Source organism: Empidonax traillii, unplaced genomic scaffold, assembly GCF_003031625.1.
Source record: "Empidonax traillii isolate 1590-97213 ecotype Southwest subspecies unplaced genomic scaffold, ASM303162v1 scaffold130:size970688, whole genome shotgun sequence".
In the NCBI taxonomy this organism is placed as follows: Eukaryota; Metazoa; Chordata; class Aves; order Passeriformes; family Tyrannidae; genus Empidonax; species Empidonax traillii.
Genome location: NW_020955323.1, coordinates 629,853 through 655,542, shown reverse-complemented (window position 1 = coordinate 655,542; position 25,690 = coordinate 629,853). Strand labels below are relative to the sequence as shown.

At 35.9% G+C, this 25,690-nt stretch overlaps 1 protein-coding gene across 5 annotated transcripts in view; it reads left to right on the top strand.

The window, feature by feature from the left end:
- Positions 1-25,690, top strand: part of VTI1A (vesicle transport through interaction with t-SNAREs 1A) — a 263,102-nt gene that overhangs the window by 65,059 nt on the left and 172,353 nt on the right. The window lies entirely within an intron of this gene.

Here is a 25,690-nt window from a genome sequence, read left to right as displayed (position 1 = left end):
CTGTCTTTACTTTTCATCTTATGCAGTGATATATAAACTCTGTGAACACTAGAAGTGTAGTGACATTACATGACTTCTTAATATTAAATAATTTGGAGATGATGACTTTGGAATTATTGTCATCATTGTAATGCAGATTTTTTTTCCCAAGATTTTTGAGGAAGCTGAATAATTATAATAATCCTAGCACAGATCACAATGATTCTAGGTATGACTGAATTTAGATAAGTTCAGTGCAATGAAAAAACTTACTTTTGGAATTACTGTATCAATTCACCTTTGAGTTGACTCCTCAGACCATGTCTTTCCTTGATTGTTACTTTTACTGCATAAAGAGCTTCTCTACAGTGCGCTGGTGAGACCACTTCTAGAGTGCTGTTTCTAGGTCTGGGCTCTCTTATACAAGAAAGACATTGACTTACTGGAGTGAGTCCAGCAAAAGATCGTGAAGAGAATTAAGGGAGTGGAGCATCTTTCATGTGAGGAGAGGCTGAGAAAGCAGGCAGTGTTCCGTCTGGAGAAGTGTCAGTGTTGTAAATAGCTGATGGGTTGGGATGAAGAAACAGGAGCCAGGATCCTCCTGGTAATACCCAGTGACAGGATGAGAGGCAATGGGCAAAAATTAAAACCTGTGAAATTACATCAGAACATGAGAAAATAACTTTTTACTGTGGGAATGGTCCAACACTGAAATAGATAGCCCAAAGGGAAATGAAGTCTCCATCTCTGAAGGTTCTCAAAATCCATGTGGGCACAGACCTGACTCTAGATGACCCTAGAAAAGGTTTGGACTAGGGGATCTCAAGATATCCCTTCCCACCTCAACCATTCTGTGATTCTCTGGAGTGGAGTTGACAACCCTTAAATATCTCTTCTGCTTTATTTAGATGGTGTCTTTTCACAATTATGGATATGTATGTTGCACATTGTAATGAAGATGGATAATCTGCACCTCGTGAATAAGTCTCATTTGGGTCTTTTTTATTACCTTAATCAGCAAAAAAACATATACTATTTTAACCTGCCCCTGTGATCATCTCAGGATTAATCTGACATCACATAACTAATTTTATGGCATTTCACATTACCATTCCTGAAACTTACCATGATAAATTGGAAGCTTTTTTCCTGTTTGCATCTCTAAACTGATAAGCCCTTTCATCTTATGTACAGTTGTTCATACAAGCTGAGATCTGTTGGAAGGTCTGACTTCCTTCTTTGAGCAGTGTCATTGATTCCTGGGCTTCAGTGGTGTCTGAACAGGATACCACTTATGTCACCATCCCTAAGATACAATCCAGCACTGACTGTCAGGCTTTCATAGTTTGTATACTGTCATTTGTTGATAGTGAGGATGCTTAAATCTATGCAGAAACCTCCTGAAGGACTAAGCAGAGCCTTTAGTATCAGGCAACCAGTTCTGGAGTACTCTAGGCCTACTGTAAGCAGAGGAATGCTATTCTAATATTTGCAAAAGTATGTTGCAAATTTAACAGGCATTTGATAAGCAATTTTGTACACCAGTGAATTTATCAGAGCATTTGCTTTTAAATTGCTTGAATTTTATGGCAAAGCCACACTCAAGATATACAGAGAAACCATGGGTTATTTGAGTCTTGAAGGTCTCTATTATTTGTACCAAGGAGGAGAAGTTTTTAGTAATGGCTGATAACACTGCAGGTGCACTCATCTGCTTTTTTTAGTTCAAAATACTGTTTTAAAAAATATTTCTTGTTATTTTTCTGGTTTTATGTTATAATTTGCTTTGCTTCTTAGGAAGTCTACAGCTGTGTCAGTAGGCATTTCCAACATTGTTCATTATTTGCAACTGTAGAACTCAGTATGCTTAATTTCAGGCCATTTATTCTGATCATATAGTCTCAGAATGTGAGAAAGATTTTAGGAATGTGTGAAAATTGCTATTTTGAGTCAAAAGGAGAGTTCATTGAATTAATCCCGATGAATCACAAAATTCTTTCCATTTTGGAGGGAGAGATTTCCTAATTTTCTTACCCATGCTCAGATTTCCACAGCCTCAAAATGAATTCTAGAACTTCCTTATTTTGTCAGTAGAATATAGCATAGTAAGTTATACACTTCTTTGTCAAGTCTTAGATATGTTTGCTCCAGGAGTATTTTGAATGAGGAGTAGTTCAAAATGCTTCATTTGTCTTCAGAGATAAAATTGGCATGGAAGTGTAAAACAGTGTCAAGGAGAAGAAGAGCACATCTTTTTGTAGAGGACCATTGTACACTGCAGTTGAATTGTTTTTGCTGAGTTCTTCTCAAAAGCCAGATACTTTCTAGGAAAAAAAAAAATCCTGGTGTTTCTATAATGTAGGCTTCATCTCATTTCACGACTGTGAAAGAGAGATCCAACCACTGAATACTGTCCAGAAATTCATGGCAAAACTGTCTTGTGGGTATTTGCTTATTTTCCTTCGTCAATCTTACATATTTCTATAGTTTTCAGTACATATAATTTGAGATGAAGTGTGGAGCTTGCCTCTGTGAGCGATGATTATTGGATATTTTGCTGTGGCTCTGACTATCTGAAATATCTGTGCTACTAGAAGAGTTTGTAGTTTGTGGATAATAGATCTGTTCTTTGCACTGAATCTTAAAATGTTGTATTGGCTTCTGGTGTTATACCCTTTTGTAGTATGTAAACATAGTGTTTTATAGTGAAGAAATCAAAGGAAGAGAAGTCTCTTGTTCCATTTACAGAAAATTGTTCTGAATCTTGAGGTTACTTGAAATGTCTGGGGTTTTTTTCCATCCTCCTTGCTCTTTGGGAATCTCAGGAACATGTAACTGAAACAGTTAAAGGAGAAATATCTCTTAGCAAGAGACACACAGCTTATTTCCCACCCTTGTGTGACATGAATAATTCTTGTTACTAAGGGATCCAAGCAAATTTCAAGGGCTTTCACCTCTTGTAATGAACTACAATCAAAACTCCCTTTCTGGACTGAGCCATAAATGTATAATGCAGTGTAGTGGTTGCCTACAGGCTTATGGTCAGACCCACCTCAAAGTATTGGCAGCTTACCTGTTGGAAAGCAAATAGGAATCTCTGTAGACAAAGTTGTATCTTTGCTTCTTTATGAAATAATGGTAGTAGAGTGAAAGTATGTTAATAAATGTTTATAAGGAGCTCCTGAAGGCAGGAGTCTTCAAGTTCATGACTTTAGCATGACAAGGGAACTGTTTTAAAACAAGTCCAAGAGGTGTCTTGCCAGATGTGAGTAATGGAATTTGAGGCACTAACACATTGTCCACAGCAGCATGTCACAGATTTGGATTTCTGACACCTTTACTGAGAGAACAACCTGAACCCCACACAGCTACCCTGAAGAACCTTCTCCCTCCATATTCCATGGACGATTGTGCTGGTCAGGTGTCGTAAATGAGATGCACACCAGAGCTGGCATAAAATATGTGAAACCATAAAAATTAAAGTAAGTATATCCACTAAAATGTTTCCATTTCATTATGGTTGCAAGAGCTAGAGTTTGACTTTTCAGGTACAATCAAACTAAAAAGTGTTTGCTCAGCTTAAAAAAAAATTTTAATGGCTCTAACATCCAATGTTGATTTAACAAAATAACAAACCCTAATGTTCGTATGCGTAGGGCTACATAAGACTAGTGGAAAGGGTTTCTTCTATGTTGTAATTTTTTATGCTTAGTAATTTGCTTGCATTAGTTAATATCACTTGGGCCTTCATGCTCCTGTTCTGTCTTCAGGTGCACGCGTAGTCTGATTGCATTTGAGCTCCAAATAACTAAGAGTATGGAAATGAAAACCAAGTTTTGAAAATGAGGGCCTTGCTTCTAGTGTCCCTTGCTTTAAATAAAAAGAAGGCTATTCCTGTCCCAGATATTTACACTTAATATCTACCTATTTCATCTCTAATGAATTATTCATACATGTATATGTGAATACTGTATGTAAAACCTTTCATTAGAGAAAGAGGGCTTCTGAGTTCTGGAGCATATACCAATATCTCTTCCTCAGGTGTTTCTTTGATATGCCAGAACATCTTTCTACTGAAATCTTAATCCAAAGTTTCTACAGTGAAATGAGTTTTTATGCAGTTTCCAGTCACCATCAGAGAGAGCTTTTTCATGATCCCTGTTTCTTCTGCTAGCAATGGTATTTCATGTTTCATATATAATTTTTTTTCTTTTCTGGCTGATTTCTATTAAAATCTGTTTATTGTTTCAGAAATTCATTTTGAAGTGGCATATTGCATTCCTACATCTCTAAGCCCTCTGCCCTTCTTCCTAGTCTGGGCTTTAAAGTGGTGAGGAGGAAGAAATAGGGAGAGATTTTTGTTCCTGAGGATGTCAGGCCTCGGGAGTATCCCAGCTGCACGATCGTGGAGGGGAATCATGTTTGGGTAGTGCTGCTGCCTTGTAACAGTCAGAAGCAGCACTGAGAGGGCATGGAGAGACCAAACTACTCAGTTTCCATACCATAGTGTTTTACTGTGAAGTTGTTGATACCAGAAAGGGCTTTTTACATCTTCAGTTTAAATATTGCTTGCTGGTTCCTTGCTTGTCCAATCACCGAGCTGCTCCCTACGGCTTCCTATCTGCCACCTCCTCCCTCCTGGCCCTCTCATTCTCCTGTCCTCCTTCTCACCTGCTCTGACCTTCCCAATTCTAGCTTTTAGACTCTGTCTGTATTCAGATACTCCTGTGCATATTAATTTGAATTCTGGCACTATCCCAGTTTTCCTTAGCTCTGTGTTTCCTCCTAAAGATTTGATTCAGCAGCAGTAGGGGCCCTGCACCTTTATGATCATGAAAAATTTGCCCAGTAACCCATCCAGGCTTGTCTAGTGATGTTCAAAGTCTGTTCCCTCTGGTCCATGGCACTCTCCATTTGCATGTGTTGTTTCAAATGCAGTATATCCATTTTTTTAGTATATTCATATATTTACAAGTGCATAAAGTGCTTACCATAAAGTAAGGAAATAGTGAATTTTCATTGTTTAAGTACTGTCCTCTAGCTGTTTGAGAGTACCAAAAAGCCCTTTTCCAACTACTTTTTTCAAAGAGACGAGGAAAAACTTATTTTGTAGAGTTGTAAGAGCATTTCTGTTAAAAGATTATCTTTTGGGTACTCAGCATCTTTCAACTGGATTTCCAATAAAATGAGGGCTTATCTTTCACCTCAGTAGGTTTGGGATTATACCATTAATGCAGCAAATAAGGAATGTCAAATCTGTTCAGTAGTACAGATTTGCTAAGGTGTAATAGGAAAAATAGTGATCCCAATTTGACCATTTTGTCCCCTCTTCTGGAAGAAGTCCCAGGTTATTTTGCATGTGCAGGAATTCATCATTGTACCACCCATTATGGGACAACTCAACTTCAGTTTTGTTTGGAATTCACACCCAGTTGAAGTAAGTTTGTTTAAGACTGGTTATTGGATGGGCAAAACATTGCAATAACTTCTTAAATATGTTTTATTTTATGTAATAGAAACATAGTTTTATGGTATTTTATTCCGTGCTAGAATGGTGGAAACATTTTGTTTCAGATATCAGAAAGTTTAAGTGCTTCCTGGGTGCATTGAAGACAAAAAATCATACTCATTTATATGTGTTTTCACATACCTTGCATTTTTTGTAGAATACCTTGCATTTTTTGTAGAATACCAGTGAGTAATAGTAATATCTGAATTATAAACTGAACTCAAATTAAAGCATTATTTTACAGGCTCTGTATTGGACCACCTCTACTGTGTAGACTGTTCTATGGGAAAATAACCTCTTAGTGAATCACTGTAATTTTCAGCGTCATTTTCTTTGATGCTGACCCTCTTTCTTTACTGTATTTATTGGTATAAGGTGGTGTCATTGTAGTTTATTCCTAAATCTGTAGCAAAGCTTTTGAAGACTTTTTGTCCTAATAAAAATGGGAGCATTTCAAGTTGAGGTATATGATTATATTTTTTGGTCTGAACTTACACTACCTGTTTCTTTCAATTTTGAAATTATTTAGCCTCAGGGAGCTTTCCCTCTTGTGATAACATTTCAGATTTTGTTGACTGGTTCTGAGCAGGTAAGGCAAATAAAAGAAAGAAGGATAAAATAAAAAGATAAATGAACAGTATCTGTTATTTCTAGCAGTCCGAGTAAACTCTCCAAACTACCTTGGTTTGACAAAGAGATAATGGACAGTCATCAGGTGGTCTGACCTCCATATATATATATTCTCTTTCCTCATCTTCACAACAGTCTCAGCCACAATGCTTAGGTGTCTCCCAGAGTTGTCAGAACTTTATCTAACATCGGTTGTCCAGATTACCCATTGCAACAGGTGGACAAAAGATGTGAAGTCATGCCTGTTGCAAGTAAATAATTCAACTTGTGTAGGCCTGAGAAGCTCTCTTGATCGGGTTGCACATTCTCCCTGAGGCAAACAAGTTGTAGAGAACTTGTCCAAAAAGTTTCAGATAGTTGGGAACTGCTGGTTAGTCTTTGATGGGTAGAATTAGAATTCCAATATATTGTCTCCAAACACTCTTCCCATTTACTCACAGTTTCTTCCCCTCCTCCCATCACTTTCAACAAGTGAAAGGACTTGATTCCAAGTGATACTGACTTGGCAATGACAGTCAGTGTGTTGCGACCTTAGAAAGAACACAGCTGAATGGAATTACAAGTCCAACTTTTGACCTTCAAATATATTAATATGCTGCTAAATTAATGATTTCACTTGGTGATTTCATTCTCCACAGAACATAAGCTGTATATTTCATTGAAATAGCAGGCTTTGGTGAGTTATTTTTTTGGGTGTCTAAGTAAACAATTTTCAATAGTTTTTATCAGATTTTTCACTAGATGGGCACGGCTGAATTTGCACAGCATGAGTTCTCGCTTGGCAAAGACTTTCTGTATTACAACTTACATCAAGAAGAAAAGTTGATGAGCTTAGACTTGACAAAGCTCACCTGTGTTTTGGGGATTTTTTTTTATATATTATTTGTTTGAAGCTTTTTACCTCTGCTTCCTGACAGGCTAACAGTGTTTTCCTCCAAATGCACTAAAGAATGAAGTTTAACATTAAAAAAATATATCTGTAGTGAACTTGCTTTTCAATATCAAAAGGTTTTTCATGGTAGATAATCTTTCAAGAACAGTATTTTCCCCTCTTACACCTTTGGACTGAAGAGCTATAGTTGCACAACTACTTTTTTTTTTTTTTTTTTTTAGACATTTTGGGGTAGGAGTGGGGTGTGCTGAAAGGCCTAAACTTCTGTCCTGAAGCAAGACATAAAAGCACAGAGTTGAAAAATGTCATTTTCATCCCAGTATGGAATGATTGAAGAGCACCTTATCTAGATATTTCTTCATATAGTTCAGGTCATACCATACTGTTTTATGATAATGATTTTGTCATGCTTCTTATAGAGTCTCTTTTCTTCTGTAATTAACGACATTTATGGTCCAAAAATTTATCAAAGTGTTGCATGAGCAAGCATGCACGTTTCAGAAGTACTGAACACTATGGAAACTTAGTCCTCTTACAGTCAAAATGTCACTTGTGTAATGTGTTTTGGGTGAAGACTTAACCTCTGATTTTTGCAGGTAATGCTGGCCATCCAAGTCTCTATTTTTAAATCAGAACTTTTTTTTTTAGTTGGATTTCATTTATACTGTCTTGCTTTTGAACAATGAGGCTTATCTTGGCCTAAAAACCCATGATATGGGTTTTACTTGATTACTAAGTAAATGTATTTGTTGAAAATATTGTCATTCTTATAGAAAGACTCAGTAGTTCTATGTTGGATGTTGTTTATTGACTGGCTTGATTTCCTGTTAGAGTGAGTTCAACTGCTGCTCTGCAGTACCAGCCATCGTCCTGAACTAGCAATATGAATTAGCACTGTGATTTCTTTTGAGTGGTTACAGTTTTATTTTGAGAAAGTACTGCTAATTATTGGCTACAAGCTATTGTAAAGAACTGTAGACCCCCAAGGTTGTTGTTCATGGCTTTGAAAACTACAGTTTCACAGTTTTACATCAGTCTGTTATAGGCTACTTATGCACATCTGTCCATTCTTGTTCCTCTATGTCTTTTCTTGGCTCAAGAGGTGCCTATTTGTTTTCTTCTGTGATTTTGTGGTCCTTCTATATTTTGCAAACTCTTGCTTTGCTCCTAATTCCCAGTATCAGCTGTCTGTCACACTGTGGTTATTCTTCTGCCATTTTCTATTTACCTCATCATATTTCACTGGCTCCAGAAACGTAAATGTAAGTTTTGATATGGAACTTTATACTCCTGCCTTAATCCTAACAAGTGTAATAAGTGTTCATGGTTACAAACATGCTTATTTACTGGCAGAGCATAAATATTTACATATTGAATTGCAAAGATATGTGTGCACTTGCACTCGTGCATGCTGGGGAGGAATCACAGAACCATAGAATATCCTGAGTTGGAAAGGACCCACAAGGATCATCAAGTCCTGGCCTTGCACAGGACACCCCAAAAGTCACACCACGTGCCTGAGAGTGTTGTCCAAATGCTCCTTGAACTCTGCCAGCCTTGGTGCTGTGACTACTGCTCTGGGGAGCCTGTTCCAGTGCCCAACCACCCTCTGGGTAAAGAACCTTTTCCTGATATCCAACCTGAACCTCCCCTGACACAATTTCATGCCGTTCTCAAGGGGCCTATTGTTGGTCACCAGGGAGAGGTTTTCTGTTTTGCTTAGTGTATTTCCAAAAACGTTTGCAAGGTAAGAACTTTTTTCCATGAGGGAGGTCAGGCTCAACTCTCTAAGGATCAGGAGTAGCTAATTGTTGTGGTTTGCATTTGTGTGAAATAAATACATCAATTTACACTGTGTGTCTTGTAAAGATAAACACTGATGCAGAGGTAATCTCTTACAGCTTGGCTGGTCTCCACTGTGATGAATTTTTCCGTATTTTATGGGTGTCTGTGACTCTGTAAATGTGAAGGTTTTTAAGCGTCCGTGTGTTGGAGGATTTGGTTCCTGTTTAGCTCTCTCGTAGGATCTAGAGAGCCAACAAGGAAAATAGGTGGATGAAGAGGATTCTTCAGACTTTGCTTTTTTTATTATTCTTGTAGATGCAGTAATTCAATGTTTTCATTACACGTGTCTTGAAAGTATTAGTCTGATTTTTATAACTGAGTGTTGTAAGATTTCCATGTGTTGAATGTTTTGGCACTTGACTGCTGCAATAATTGGCTGGAATACCATCTTGAGAAATTTTGTGAAAATTATTATATTTGCTTCACTTTGTATGTAAGCTATTTTTCTGTTCTGGTCCCCTGTTTTTCAGTTATGAAATACGAAGTAGAGAAGAGTTAAGAATGAAACATGGAGACCAAAATAATTTTTTTCATTATTTTTTTTTCTTAACTAAATTATTTCAATTTTATGGTGAAGATGTATTTTAAATCCAGTCTAGAAACAATGATATTTTCTTAAACAAGTTTAAAATGATGAGTCAGAGTATTGCTCAAATGTTAATGAGTCAAGTGGAGGGGGTTTTATTGCATAGACCGTAAACTGTTCAACACAACAAGTATTTTAGCATCAGCATAATCTTTATAAATATGTCACGAACGAGATTAAGTATTTACCATATTTATAACAAAATAAATGTTAATTTTAACACTCTAAGATTAATTTAATCTTTGGAGAAAACATTTATAAATACTTTACAAAACCTGGCCACAGAAATGGAAATTACATTAAATTTGTGGAAGAAATTAATCATTTGTAAAATATGCGTGGGTAACCTTTACAGTTTTCCCCATGTTGTTGACATTTTTTTAGTTATTTTATTAAGCTACTAAAACAACAAAACAATGTTTTTAATCTCCTTTTTTCTAAGAAATTTTCTTCAAATTCAAAATTAAAATAAGTCACATAACAAGTTGGGATACGCCAAAACCTATGTAGCCCATGAAGAAATATATGGAGGCATGGCTTGATCTCCTGACCACCCAGAGAGGACAAAACTGAGTTTGAAAGGTTTTCACTGAATTTCCTTTGGTGGCAATTGCCATGTTTTAGCAGCCATGCAGAGTGAATGTTTAATTAAGAAAATAATTTTGAGTAGTGGTTCAAAATAAGGTTGATTGCAGTTATTTAACTGCAGATTTTTACTGCTATACTAAATAAGCCGTGTATTTCTGTATGTTTGTAAAGAGCAATGTTTGCTGTTTTACTCCATTTTCCTGTTTGTTATATAGAAAGTTATTTGCGTAATCATATTTCTTAAAACATTTAAAAAACTTAGACTGTTCATTATGGTATCGTTTATTCTTCTGTAATGCTCTGCATAGCACACTGGCACCATTATGCATACATTTTGCCTGGAAACGACTATGTTTTGGTAACAAATGAGTGTTTTAAATATTTGCCTTGTAAATCTGTGGAATTTGAAGCAAAATTTTGATACAGGAAGGTAAAATATTGAATTAACACTAGGAATAGCTTTATATTGTCTCCCTTTGCGTTGTATCTTTGCTGGCTCAAATAATCAAAGTCCTGTTGCCAAAAACCAGATGACCCATGTTTTCACTCATATCTACAACACAGGTCTGAAGTCAGAGTATTAAGAGTTTTGTACGATAGTTCTGTACAATTTATGGACTATCAGTTTTTCTGTTATGTCTTATTCATGCATAAAATAACATATTCTGCTTTGCATAATGATGATAAAAACTTCCTGAATTGTAAAGTTCTGCAAATGTGCTGAATATTATTAAAGTTTTGTAGCCAATTTAAATGCTTGCCAGTCACATGCCCACTGTGCCCTGTTTGTGCTGCAAGTTTAATAATATCTCTTCACACAAACATAATTCTTTACAAATCTATTATGTAACTTCCATATTTTGAGTTGTTACGCTATTGACCATTTGTTGCAATGGAGTATCTAGCTGCAAAAATACCTGGATGGGCTTGGCATTCCTGAAATTTATTCCCTTCCCAGTCTTTTTCCAAGAGTACGCTACAGCTTTGTTGATATTTGTCTGTGTAAATTATCAGGAGACCAGTTGCTCGCTTCTGGTTTTTCTTTCCACATATGCTTGAGTAACAAACTACAAATCAGAAGAAAACTTTGTGTGATTTTACAAGGACCCAATCCAGAGTTCACTGAAGGCAGTAGGAAGGGCTCTTTTGATTTTCCTAGAGATCATATTGGAAATAATGAAGAATAAGCAAAATCAAAAAGACTACATCTTTGTATTCAGCTATTTGGAAAAATATATTAATGTCCAGTTGATGATGAGTAGCCTCTAAAATGAGTTCATTTTTGGTGTGAGGAAATAGCACAATGAATGCCCATTCTGTACGTAGGAGATGTTAAGTTCAGAACTGAAGATACAGTTCATGAAGGCAGTACTTCTAGATTATAAGGTTTTAAGTGTTTGAGAATTACTTGAAAATGATCCAAGTAGATTCTGTTTTTAACTTCTAATGTTTTGGGGAGTTTTTATCGTGTCAAATACAGACCTTTCTTATCTCCAAAGATGAAATTTGCCCATTTTGCCTATACGATATTTATATATGGACAGGAAATAGAAGTCAGAATCCAGATTTGTTGACCCTTGAGATATAATATTGACCTCAGTGAGTATTAAATTCTCAGATCAATAAATGCTGTTATTGACCTCAAAGAAAGATCAATAGCAGCTTGTTAATTTGCAAACTATGACTGCAAGAAAACGGTACACATTTTGTTCTTCATTATCACCTATTTATATCTATATTTTAATGCCTTCACTATTGCCACCTAGAGATCATCATGTCAAAACATTTCAATCCCAGCTTTTAGAAGGTTGGAGAGGCAGACATTATACATTATGGAATAATTGATGAGCAGTACATGTTATTTCCCATATCTCATGAAAACAATGCACTGAACAGTTGTATTTCACGTGTGTTGTTTTTCTTTTTTCAGTAGTCCAGTTCATTTAATTTCATTTTCTCTGGTGCACTTTGTCAAAACATTGCATAAATGTACTATATTTTACCTGCCAGAAAACATCTCTATGTGAATAATAAGGGGGATGAAAACCTGACTACTGGAAACAAGGAGACTGAAAGTGATCACTGTAAAAAATCATAATTAATATACAGCAGATTTTTTTCTATATACATAAGGATTACATGTTTCTAGGCAAGAATCTGTTCTGCAGCAGGCTGAAATGTTACTCTGTGACTCTATAACAAAGAAGAAAGTTTTAAATGACAAAGTATTGGTGGAGAGGTGTTTTGTATCATAGCAGGTTTTGCATATAAACACTGAAATGTCAGGTTTTAGAGAGTTTGAAATGCCTAAAAAATGCCTATTGCTGAAATTCAAATGTCAACAACAGTTCTTCTGCATATACACCACTTTGGTGTTTAAACTTTAAACCTCATCAATGATTTAATGTTACTTTGGCCTTGTTATGGTCTGACTGCCAAAAAATGCAGAGGCTGATTTTTATGTGGTCTGGAGAGTAGTGTCTTCATTCACAGAAGACAAAGCACAAGTCTGTCAGCCTTTTACAGTCATCAGTTCAGTCTGATACATCTGCAGTGATCTTGGCAAACTGATGGCTGTGTTTAGAAAACTTTTCTGAGATTAAATGACAGCATGAGAGGTATTAAATGCAAAAATAAACCAATACTTTAATTTTTTTCCAACTGAAGTTGCTGCAAGTTTTTTGCCAGTTTCATGGCTCTGTGGTTTCATCCTTTAATATAATGGGTTCCCAGAGCTTCATTTGTGTATCCTGGGATAACCCATGTTATCTTCTTGAGAGACAATGATATTATACTCATTCTGTAGGTAGACAGACCACAGCATAATGATGTTAAATTAAAAAAAAAAAAAAAAAAAAAAAAAGGCAGGACCAAGCTAGACTAATCTTTAAGGTTCAGATAAATGAGGTCTGTGCAAATCTGTAAAGATGTTTTGTGGTGATTATGCAGCATCTTTTCTGTCTTACAGAAGTGCTGAATGCTCAGGAAGGGTGGTACCTATAAGCCTGTATAAACATCTCGAATAATAGGAGCAATTTCCTTGATTCTCTATGTTGTTTTGAGTCATCTTTGAGTAACCAAGGAGTTTGGATCCTTCTTCAAGAGACCAAAACAGAAGTGATGCAGGAAGATGGCAGATTTGGGGAGGACAGAAAGTTCATAGTCACATTGCAGGAGTAGAAATATCATCTGAGTTTTGCAGTTTAGATTTATCTCTTTTCAGGCTACACAGACCTCAGAGCAGCACCCAGGTATTCAAAGTGTCAGATTGTCCATTCCATCAGATTTTTGTAGTAGAACTGGGAACAAAGTCTGGGGCAAGCAGACAAACAGTTGACTGTAAGCCAAATGCGGCTCCTTGACTCTGCAGAGCACTTACTTTTCAACATGGAAAGTTACCTAGTCTGCTCAGGAACACTGTGCTGCAGTGATTGGGTCTCAATGTGACCCCAGGTCTCAGGATTAGAGAAGGTGGTGCCCATGATATTTCTCATGATGTATTAATGACTGGCTGATACCTGGGGAATTTTCTGCTCTGGAAGCATTGTCTTTAAGGTGTACTGTAGTTGAAGAAAAAGCCTTACGAGTTCAAGATCCCAGTCCTCTGCTATGAACATCTAATGCTTTATTTTGTCTTTCAATACTTTGCATAATCACCAGAACTATTTCCTTAACTGATGAGAAGCTCTTAGGACTGATACCAGGTCCAACTCACCCAAAGGAGAAGGAAATACAACGCTGTCCACAGTGTTTTAATTTTTAAAAAGTCTTATTCAGAATCCAGCTCATGCAGTACATCAGAAGGAGTTCAGTTTAAAACTATAAAATCACTGAATCTAACTTCTTAATAGATGTCACTGACGGCAGACTTACTGATTTCCATAACTGAAATGTTTTGAAATTTTGCACTAATGGTCAGTAGGGCACCAGCTAGTAATGTTATGAGATGAGATGTTCTGCTTAGCCTCTTTGTGAATGACTTTTACTCTCCACATCTTGCTTTATTAAGGGAATTTTCCATTTACTTCCTATTTTGGGAAAAAGTCTCTACATTATTAAAGTATTTAAAATATTTGATGCCATAAAATGGATCTATTTTAGTTTGATAAACTAGAAATATCCTGCACTGTGAGGGTCATAGCTTATAATACATACTGTTAGTACTTTTTCATTTTTCTATATTAGGAGATTAGTGAAAAATAAGCTCTATCAATTAAGTTTTATTGCAAAATTATCTTCAGATGTACAGCAGTGAAGATGATTTTGAGTGATAACACTAGAGTGGATTTTATATAAAGCAATTACAACTTGAAAACCGCAATCTGAATGAAAATATTGCTTAGGGTTTTTTTGTAATCTAGCATTAATACAAAAAACTCTTCCATTGGATAGTGCTTAAATTACCTCTATTAAACACAAGACATTCCTAAGGTGTTCATGTGGGCTATTGACTGAAAAATACTTTTCTGATATCTGGTTTCACTGCTCATGCTTTGGCAAGTCTGTAAAGTACATAAAAGTGTATAGATCCACCTCTTAAAATGATGGTTAATAGTAATACCATGTTTTCCTAATAATATTAATTTTATGTGAATAAAACAGTTCTTTGTTCAGAAATTATTTTATGTAGATGCACTTTGATGCTGTGGAATTTTTTGCATTCTTAAAAGCAATAATTTACCCTCAGAGAAGCAGCAAGCCTTTTTCATAGTGTAATGTAATATGTAATAAAAACCACATATGTTTCCTTGACATGTTATTCTGGAGTTGAAAGTATATTGAGCTTTGCAAAATGAATTTTAAGAACTTCATAAGTAAATTGATTAATTCTGCTCATAATGAATGAAATCTATCTCAATGCTCAAATCATTCCTTTTGTAGTATTCCATTCTGACATCCCAGCCTTGGTGAGACAGGCAGTCCCTCAAAACACATAAACTATTCTGTTTATTTAGAAAATTTAATTCTGTTAATTTAGAAAAACAAAGCAAATTGTCCAAGAAGCTATAAAACAGTTCAGCCCCTTTTTATGGCGTGGGGAATTTTGCATGTGCCATTCACTACTTGTTTTGGGACAGCATTCTTCAAAATGTTTTCTTGAGTGCATGTAAAACACCCAAATTTGTAATAAACTGAACAGTACCTTAAGGAGGATCAAGTAATTTCAGAAGTGTACTGCTTGTATTCCATTGTTTCATTGTAGATAAATAGTTTGTGTCTTTGACCAAGTCTCCAGTAATGCCAGCACAAATCAAGACAATTGAGTCAAGTGGTTACAGGTTTCCATCCTTTCAAATTGATCAGATTGAAATAGCCCATTAGGAATTGATTTAAATCAGTTTAGATAAGCTCAGTCTTAGTCCTGGCCCTTGAGGCTTTGGCTACTGAAAGTTCACTTGAAGCTGGACATACACCAGCTCCACAGGCCATCAACTTTATTAGTGTGGAGATAAGCTGATTAGATCTTGTCAATCAAAGGTGCCAATATCTCAATTGAGTGTCTCTCCCAGTCTTTCTCTCCTGCTTTGTTGCCCGCTTCAATGACTTAAGAAAAAAAGAGAGAGAGAGAGCAAGCAAGCGAGAGATGTGTGTGTGCATCCCCCTGGTTGTCACCAAGCAGGGTGCAAGGGTACTGTGATGATGTGATGACTATATTAAAGAGGACATCAATTTGTTTTAAAGTGTTTTGATTTTTTATGGTGGCATTAAGAGAGAGAACATTGTGGTTGCAGCTTTACTAGAAAGCAAAGAGTCCTAGAAGGAAAAAAAAAAAGTGTTTCTTTGAAACCTACCGGGTCTTTGAGTCTTGCTGTGCCAATGGGCGCTTAAGTGCTCCAGTAACTGGCATACTCTGATTCACCACCAGCTTAGGTACTGTTCTTTTCTCCAAATTATTCACTTACGTAAAATAAAATTATTTGTGGATGTTTAATTCTTGCAGAAATAATTTTAAATATTTGTTTCACGTCTGAAAATGAAGCTATGCATGCACTGAATAAGTACACACAGGTATTTGCATCTCTGCTTTGTAGAGGGAAAAACAGATAAAGAGAAGATCAGCTGTAAAAATGTAATAGCACAGTGTTTCAGCTTTAGACTTTATCATACAGTTAAAGATGGGATAGAGGAAAACCAGGCTTTTGTTCTTCACATCTGAAGTTTGCTCACACCATGCCTCCCTCATACTTCAAATGCAAACAACAGAAGCCCGTCCTTTTCTTCCATCACCCTACACTCACCACCCAATGAAGGCTGCAGCTACAGCGCTGCAGAACTACATTGCCACACTGGATTATCTCTTTATCAGTTATTCTTCACTCCACTGTATCAATTTTCTGCTAACCAATCAGACACTCCTCTTAGGAAGGACTGTTTGACTATTTCTTCTAGATAAATGTATTTATAGCTACACTGATCCACACAGGCAACTCACGTGCTACATGTCTTGGGGACAGAAAGGGAATTACTTGTTCCTTCCAGGAGACTTCAAGTGTGTCCCCTCTAGTTAAGGCTGCTATGTGGGGATATTCCAGGAAAAAAAAAAAAATCTAGTAATTGTGTGAAGACCTTGATTATTCAGTTGGGTACTGGAGTTCAGATATAACTCTGGTTTATGTTGCAAATTGCAGCACCATGTATTTACACAGAACAGAAAGATGCTCTTTCTCTAATCTCACCCTTGTTTCCTGCGAGTCATTCTCACCAGCTCCCTGTTCAGTTTGCACGTGGAGAGGAATGTCCAACTTTAGCACAAAGAGGATATCAGAACACTAAGCTGTCTGAATTACTTGAGTAGGAGTTTTCTTTTGCCCCACTCCCAGAGAAGATAGTAAGTTGCAAGAAGGTTTAAAGACATTTACATGGAAGAAATTGTAGGAAAGAACAGCCTTATTGCCTTACTGTAGCTAGTTAGAATTCTTCTGTGTTTAGATGGGGTTGCTGAGCTGTATAGTTTTTTCATGTTTAATACACTATTAACAGCTCTTATGCTGCAGCTACAGTCAATCGGAAGCAAATGTTCTTTTAAGAAGTTATTGAAGGAAATCTAACAGACCACTAATCAAATGGTGTACCTTTTTCCTCCAGCTACTTCCCATACTGGAACCACTAACTCATTGTTTAAAATCTTTCTTTGAAGGCTAAAAAGAAATGTGCTGGAGTTCCAACTCACCTTTTGACTGATCTGCCTTACCTTCATTAGTCATATTTTTTCAGACTGATGTTTGTTTCCAGTGCAGTCATCTTTGAAAACCCCCTTTTTTTTTTTTTTTTCTGATTTTGTGGAACTGCACAGCACAGAACTGAATCAGCAGTCAAAAAAACACGGTGACAATATTTAATAGAATCTAGTATTTCACAATAAGACTGAATAGTCTTATTCCAAGATAATGTATACATTATTAAATATATGTTGTGCTAACACAAATTATAGATAGCTGGAACGTATGTTTTGTCTTGACAATTCTGAGGGTGTTAAATTTATCTCTTCTTCTCAGTCAAGTTGCAAGTGGAGGAGTTTAGCTCCATCCTGATGGCTGAATCTAATGTAGTTTTATAGAATCAAAGAATTTATTGCTATGTTTATTTCAGCTGACCCTTCAGTTAATACTTATATTCAGCTTAATATAAGGCCACAGATGTCAGAAAATACAATTTCTAGAAAGATGTGTTAGCCAAATAATCGGGGATTTTTGGCAAGGTTCTACTTCAGGGCTACAACTGCTACTGAGGTTAGTAAAGTTTGCATCCTATGTGTACTGTATTTGGGTTGAGTGTGCCTACTGGAAATTATATATGCTTGTAAATATCCTCCCATTGTTATTTAATAAAAACAAATCTAGAACATTGCTGAAAGGACTTGTATGCCAAGGCTCTCTTTGACAGCAGATTTGTAATGTTCTAATTAAAAGTGCTTAAAAGTCATTTAAGGAGCATCTGTAACTTTGAGGCCACCATGTTGAGGGAATGGTTTCAGTGTAGTGGCTCTGATTTGGACATAAATAAAAAACCACTGGTAGTGCTTGGAGTTTTTTCCTTTGGAAGTTTTACTGTTCAGCAACCAGGACAACCATTTGGTTCATAGCATTGCTAAAGCTTAGTTTTGAAAGCCTGAAAAAGTCATCAGTACACTCTTTTCCATTGTTTGTTTGGTGGCTTTTGTTTGGTTGGTTTGGTTTGATTTGGTTTGGTTTGGTTTTGGTTTTGTGTTTTTTTAAAATACTTTTTAGCACTGTTTATTTCCTATTCAGGTAATGAATATGTTTCAACCAGGTAATGTAAAGTAAGAAAATAAGAACTAGAATGAATTACCCTTTGTACCTGTACTCCTTGGACTCCATTCTCCATGTTCCCCAAGCAATCTTCTGGAGATAATATTTACTGACTACCTCTGTGCTGATTACTGTACAGAAGTGTGTTGCATATATGACACTACATGCCTGTTTAAAGGTATCCTCTGTGAGCTATCAAACACAGAAGCAAAGATGTTTTACTATTAAAAAAAAGATAAATCAATATTTCTTTTATGTTCTTCTTTGGAAGTTAGTCCATCTTCAAGCATTAGAGGGCCACAAGCATCCATTTTCCCTGTTTACCCTGCAGCTTGCCAGTTTTCTAACCAGGGAGAAATGTAAGTGAATTTTGTGAAGTAAAATTATGTCTCCCTAAGCTTCCTTTCAGAAGACTTGGATTTTAATGAATTTGTCAGAAAATGTAATTCAGAAAAAGTCCTCGCTTTTTACTTTTTAAAATCATATTCTTGAATTGTGAGGCAACGCAACTCTTCTTTTAGAACAACATTCATGTGTCTTTGATCTCTACATTTGGGGAATTCTTATTAACCTAAACACATTCACTTTCAGGAAAAGGCCTACAAGGAGGGAGGATTTTTCTTAAATGGGGGGGAAAAAAAAAGGAAAACAAAAAAGGGAGAGAGAGAGTGAGAGGAAAAATCTTTTCCTGTTTCTTCCCTGAGGCTGAACTGTTTATCACTCCATCCTTGTTCGATAGAAGTGAATTTTATAATAAAATTTTCCCTAATCGGGCTCTGTCAGTGAGGTGTCTTATCGTGGGGAGGAAAATGACACCGATCCTATCGAAAAACAGAGACGATGTCACAGTGTCCGCAATCACAGCTACTCAGCTTCCATATCTACCTTCTCCACAAACACCAAGCACTGCTTTTTCATAAGAACATCAAAACCTAGCGAAGTCATTAAAATTGCACCCGCGTAGAGTTGCAGGGATCAGCCGCACTAGCGCAAAATGGGATGTGGGAAAACAGACTCTCTAAATGTGCTAATTCCATTGTCACGTGTTTACGGCTTAATTTTAATCAGTTAAAAAAGCCACACATTGCAATAAATTGGCATTATCTTCTGTGACACCAGAGGACACAGTTGGTTCAAGGATTTAGAGGGTCGCTGGCAACAGTATATAGTGTTACAGACAAAGTATTTTTACGCTTGAACTACGGTAGCTAAGGTGCAATCCCCAGTTAAGACTGCAAACAAAGACTATAACCCACACAGTACTAAGTTCAACATGCAGACCACCTTCAGCCTGGAGACAGTGTAGAATGCTAAACTGAATAGTGCTGAAGAACATTTTCTAATTTAATGGTTAAAGGTAATTTGCTGGCCAGTATAATTGAGGTTGCAGTTCAGTAGCGTACTCTTATGTGTCCTGTACCATAATGAAGAAAGATGTATCAGAAAAATCCCTTTGCTGCATTTGCATTCAGTTTCTAAACTGATGGTGCTTGTTTACATTGTGCCATTAGATTTCTTCCTCAAAACTATGCGTTGTATTTTCCATTCTTCTACTCATGGAAATGTAGGTAAATCAGCCAACACGATCTGAAATGTAATAGTAGTGATACTGCAGCTTCCAGTGAAAGGTTTATGGAAACTTTAAGTTTTCTACAGGTCACATGAGAATTGTACATGGTATCCGACTCTACTCCTCCCATTTTCTTTCTTTTCCTTTCCCCCTCCCCCTTAGACTTGTTCTTTCACTTGAATATGGCTGGTCAAAATGTTTATAGACAGCAGGAGAATTATTTTCTGTAGAGCAGTGTGATCTAACTAATAAACATCCATTTCAATAAAACCATGTCTATAAAAGTTGTCTAGTTTTATTTCAGTGGATCAAACACGTGAAAAATATGTGTGACCAGTTTAATTCCAGAATGAGCAAACAGCAACCAAAGGAACAGTTGGAGTAGGAATTTAACTTTTACGGAATAAACATCTCTTTTCAGGACATGAGAACATCCATACCCAAACACAAATGTCTATTTGAATCAGCACTAAAGAGCACTGCTAAATAAATACACAGAGCCATTACTGCAAAAAACAAGATGTGTTTAGTGTAGGGTGCATGTTAGCACTCTGCAGTTTCCCACATTTGATATTTTGACTTGGACAATTTAGTACCAAGTACGTTGCATAACATTTCCATGCATTCTAAGCACCACAGGCTCTTCAAAAACGAACATGAAAATGACCAAAGAAATTATTAACAGTCAGCAATCAAAAGCATTAGGAAATAAAGTGAAATTAGTATATGGATATCTTTTGCATATAAAGAAATAGGAGCATTTGACCTATTTGGAAAGAAACCTGCAAAACTGTTTCAGGTGGAAAACAAAGGGACAACATTATCCAAGCCCGAGTTAAATCCAGGTTTGTTTTTTTTTCATTAATTACATGTTTACAAAAAATAAGAAATGCTAGCAATGAAAAAAACCCAAATTCCTAAAATATATGAAAGAGGTTTTGCACTCCTCAAATTAAATAATTCATGCATTTTTCTGAATTTAATACATTTTTTTTGTTTGTTTATAGTAATTTTCTGTTTTTTTCTGAATTTAATACATATTTCTCTGCTTACAGCTTTCTTACTGATTTGGGTTTGTAATATGATGCAAGCTATATTATTTGCACTTCTTACCTGTTTAAGCAGCTTGAGTAAATATGTGGGGTCGTTTTATTAGCATAATAGAAAAAAAGAATTAGAGTGTAAATATAAAACACTGTTCTTTTCTATGTCTGGATTAGCAGCGAACTCTGCATGACAAAAAAAGACTTCTTTATGTCGGTATACTTGGCTTTATATAACCATTATGACTTTGTTCTCTAAAACAAAATACAATCTCTAAAACAAAATTAAACATATTTTATTTGAGAGTTTTACCTCTACATTTCTATGGATATGTGCTTATATTCTGTCAGGAAGAAAGTAACATACTATTTTTTTTTTAAAATGCCTGTTTAGTTAGGTTTAAAATCTGTCAAATGAAGTAGGGGAGTGTTTCTTTAGCTAAAGAAACTGCACTGGTTGCAGGTCTCCCCAGTTGAGACCCCTAAGATTGTTCCACTCACTTACAACAAGTGCTACAGGTCATGACACGTCTTAGCCAGGTATCAGACATCCCCTTTGAATGAACAAACTGGTATTTTAACCAGTCTGAAAATTATTATCCCGTTGTTTAGAGGTGTGAGCTGATTAGCTTCTGTCTCTTCCTCTCCTTCTCTTTCCCCGATTTTTACAGTCCACACTTACATCTGGTGCTGTAACTGTGAACATATTTAAGTGGAATAACTGAATTTGGTTACTTTGAACTGAGTGAGGGCTGTGGTGGGGAAGTGGGAGAGTAGTTCATGTTAGGTGCATGTATAGGAGGAGAGTATTTGTTTGTGCTTGCATTTGCATTCCTCTGTGCTTCAGTCCTTAGCTTATAGCTATAAGAATTTACCCATCACTTCTATCAGAGTAGTAAAATATTTTACACTGGATATATCACTTTGAAAACAAAAGCGTAAATCTAAGTATTTTGTCTCTGAAAAGAAGAACACAAAGCAAGCAATATTAATGTACCGAAATGTGCATTTTAAAGGTGGTGAGGTGAAATTGTGCTTTATAAATATATTTACATCCTGCAATATCTTTTTAATAAACATGAGTGAAAATCAGTGTTTCACATTCAGTCTTACAGAGAAATATCCAAATAAATTTTACTTTTTTTTTTTTTTTTTTTTTAATTCTGCACAGAATCAATTGAATTTCATGGTTTATGTTGTCAGTATTTTCATTAATTTAGATCCGTAAATATGCATATTGTATTAAAATAGTCTTTCATTTATGCAGCTCACCACTTTTGGAAATTGTAGGTATGCTTGCTTATCTAAATGCAACAAAACCAGAGGATTGGCACTCATTTCTAAAACTAGAAACTTGCTGTGTTATACTTTTGCACACATAGGCTGCGCCATTGAGCCACCAGTCAGATAAAACTGCTTCCTGACTTGATATTGTGTAATGGGTGGAACTAAAGATGTACTTAACAGAACTGGGTATCAGCATCTTTTTGTGTTTGTTACCATAATGGAACTGGAGGAAAATATGGCATGTTTCTAAGTACCTACTTGTAACATTAGTCAGTGTCTTATAAGTTTGACCCTATTAGGATTTTTTGTGTCCATAAATATGCCATAGTTACTTTTTAATACAGTGCTTATAACACAGTTATTTGTTCTTTTGAAATGTATATCAATTTCCTATTAAACATTTATCTACATACCAGAGATATTAATAATAAATTTACCAAAAAAAGCATCTGGCTATATTTGAGTAAAAGTTTAAAATACCATGTTAATAATATGCAAGTAGTAAAAGATGTTTTTCCTGAGCAGAATTTAAACTTAGTTAATTTCAAAAAGGTGTCTGTTACTCTAATTAAAATAACTTTTTCCAAAAGTGTAAAGATACTTATAAATACGTATGTATGTATATACATATATATGCTTTTATGTGTACACACACACACACACACACATATATATATATGCATTTAATTTGGGTATTGAATTTTATCCATACTGTAAGATCAACCAATTAACCTCTTTATCTGTGAAAGGGATTTTAGAACTCAAAGTGAATATTGTTGCTGCTCATCTAATTGAAGATGTAAAATGTCCTGTAAGTCTAGGCAAAAGATTATTCTGTTCTGCTTAATTTGTAATACACATTAGTAATACATTTGCATAAAGACTAACCACATCTAATGGTGGGGGGGAGGGGGCAGCATCTCTGAGCAGCGTGTTTATTAGTGTTTTTAGTTTCCTGGGGTTTGTTTTCCTTCAGTGCTAGACATTTGGTATTTTTGCTTTCTTAATCAGGGTACAATATGTAAAGTATGTAAACACATTTCTGGGAAATTACCAGTCACTTAATGATATGAAGGCATTAGGAAAAGAGGGAATTACCTTCCCTGATGGAACTATTAAATCTTTATTAATAACTGATTAGTGACATAAACTTCATACCATGTAGATCTATGATGCCCTGTTACAGATACTGCATCTTTTTAATAAAACCTCCGTTTTAGAAATATGTGTGGTTTATTTTTGAGTGCCAGTTTGGTTTACGTAGATAGTCACTATTTTTTCTGTTGTCGTTCCAGCTGGTTTTGCATGAGGCTGTGTGTCTCTCTCTGTGTCTGTGTGTATGTTCTGTTAATGAAGCTTTGTGCAGAAAATAGGTTTTGTTGGGGGTACATGCGATCTTAAATAATTATTTGCATCTTTGAAATCCTGTTTTATATTCCCGTGGCTGTTTTTCCTTTCTTGTGTTTCCGGATCCAGGATCCGACTTCCCTGAAACACAAATTCCATCTGGTCCTTATAAGATCACTTCTTATGAAAAAAGAATACATTTTTAAATGGCCATTTTCAAAACTCGTTAATATTAATTTCAAATGCTATAAAAATATAGTGTAGTTTTATTTTAGTGCGATACTATCAGGGCATTATTCTGGCATTTTTATAAGTTCATGTGTAGTGATGTCGTAGTGTTTTATTACCAACATATAAGGATGGATTCTGAAAATGTGCTGTCACTTAAATGTGTATGTACTTAATTTGGTTAGGAGACATATGTCTGTGATCACTAAAAAAGCATAGCAGAGATTACAGTATAAAGAGCAACTGACAGAGTCATTAAGTTTGAAGTATACCTACCTTGTATATACAAAATAAGTACAAAGTAATCAGAAATCCTTCCTTATTTTCTAGTATATTAAAAGTATATTGTATAAATTTGGTGTGGTGGCACGGGACAAGGTTTATTTTATGCCAGTGCAGCTGTGATTAGAAAATCTGCAGTATCTGCAAGCTTGTGTTTATGTATAATGCAGTCCAACAGAACTCTGGCCTTGTAATTCTCCTTACTATATATTACCTTGCAACTTCAAATACCATAATACTAAGGATCTGTGTCTTGGATGAAGACCTTGTGGTACTATTTGCTGTGCAAACGTGGGGAAAAAATTACGTCCTCTTCCAAAAACCTGGCAATCAGACACAGGAAGATGGATGAGGATTAGCAGGTTGAAAAGGAAAAGAAGAGAAGTGATGATCAGCATCTTGGGCAGGGATCTTGCTGCATCAGTGGCCTGCATGTGATAAGATTTGGACTGGGGTTTTTTTTCTTCTCTCAAACTTTATAGCAATAGAGTTTAACAGAGGGAATTAGAAAGTTCATAAGGAGAAAGAGTAAAGGGAGTAGAAAGATAATTTTAGGTGGGCATGAAAATCCTCCCAAATGTGATGGGCAGTGAGAGAGAGGGAGAAGGGGTGTTTTCTTGCAGATTTTTCTTGGTCAGTTTGTCTGGTCACAAATGCTTGCTATGAGGTTGAATGATATACTGAATAAAAATTGATAAATCAATTGGCCTGGCCTTGAAGAATGACAACTGAAATTTGATGTGGGAAAGGAATGGAAACTGGAGGCAGGAGTGAAGGCAGTAGAGGGAAGGGAAGCACTGCAAAGAGAGAGATAAGTTGCCCAAACCACTGGCTAGAAAAGGAATGATTTTATCAAAGCGAGGGAAGAGATTATTTGAATAATCAATGCAAAAGCTGATGAAAGCCTGGACAGTAGATTTACATATCAGTTGATAGAGAAGTCTGTATTTCAGTGTTACCTGGAAAGATTCTACAAGATTATAGACCTAGTCTGGTAAAAAGAACATGAAAATTATGTTTAAATAATGCAGAAATAGCAGGGAAAAGAGAAAGGAGGTAACAGGGAGAGTTGGGGACAGTAGAAACTTAAAGAACTCTTTTCTAGTCAAGTTGAGCTTGAAACAAAGGCTGGATATATTCAGGTATATCTCTATAAGAGACAAGTCTTCCTTATTAAAACTAGATTTTACTATAGATAGTCTCAGTTAATTCTGATGTCAGATAAGTACTTAGCATAATAAATCAGGAAGCTAGAACAAAATTTAATGTGAAAACCTTCATCTGTCTCATGCAGTATGCTAAATAGTGTGTTAGGGTGGATAAAGTAGACAGGAAAGGTCATGATAAAATGACATGTTTATTCTCCACATCATCAAAGCTCATGGAAGGAATTTTCCCCAGTTTTTGTTTTATTTAGGGAAATGGCTGCACATTCTAATAGATGTGCACACAACTTTTTTCAATAATTTGATTCTAACAGCACAGTTCTTGAATATTTAGGAGTGTGACAGATCTAAGGCTTGGTTGTTGAACTTGTAGAAGCAATGATAGAATGTATTAAAACCAATTGTTTGGTTCAATGCTGGTGATGGACTGAGAGATGCAAGAATAACGTAACTATTTGCTGTCATGGA